A 335-nucleotide genomic window follows, 5' to 3' on the forward strand; every position below is an offset into this window, starting at 1 on the left:
TTGTTATGTTTGTTAAATGTTTGATTTGGAGATTGGCCACTCGCTTTTCAGCTGAAAACCTTGTGACCACCTCACATGCACCTTAGTTTGTCCGCCGATATTTCTGAGAACGTGACTCAGCTGAAAATATCTGGAGCCCAGCTCAACGTTTCACCAGGAGCATCTTGGCTCCCCCTTTTTTTTTTAGGTGCCCCTCTATTCTGGGAATAGAGGCTGCAATCCCACTATGACTACATTCTTGCCTGTTCGTTTCAGGTTGCTTAGGCAGTGGAGAAACGGCATTGAGGACCCGCCCTGTCTGAGGACCACCCCCTTTGGTCAGCTAAGCGCGGGTA

This window comes from Scyliorhinus canicula, chromosome 30, assembly GCF_902713615.1.
Source record: "Scyliorhinus canicula chromosome 30, sScyCan1.1, whole genome shotgun sequence".
Lineage (NCBI taxonomy): Eukaryota > Metazoa > Chordata > Chondrichthyes > Carcharhiniformes > Scyliorhinidae > Scyliorhinus > Scyliorhinus canicula.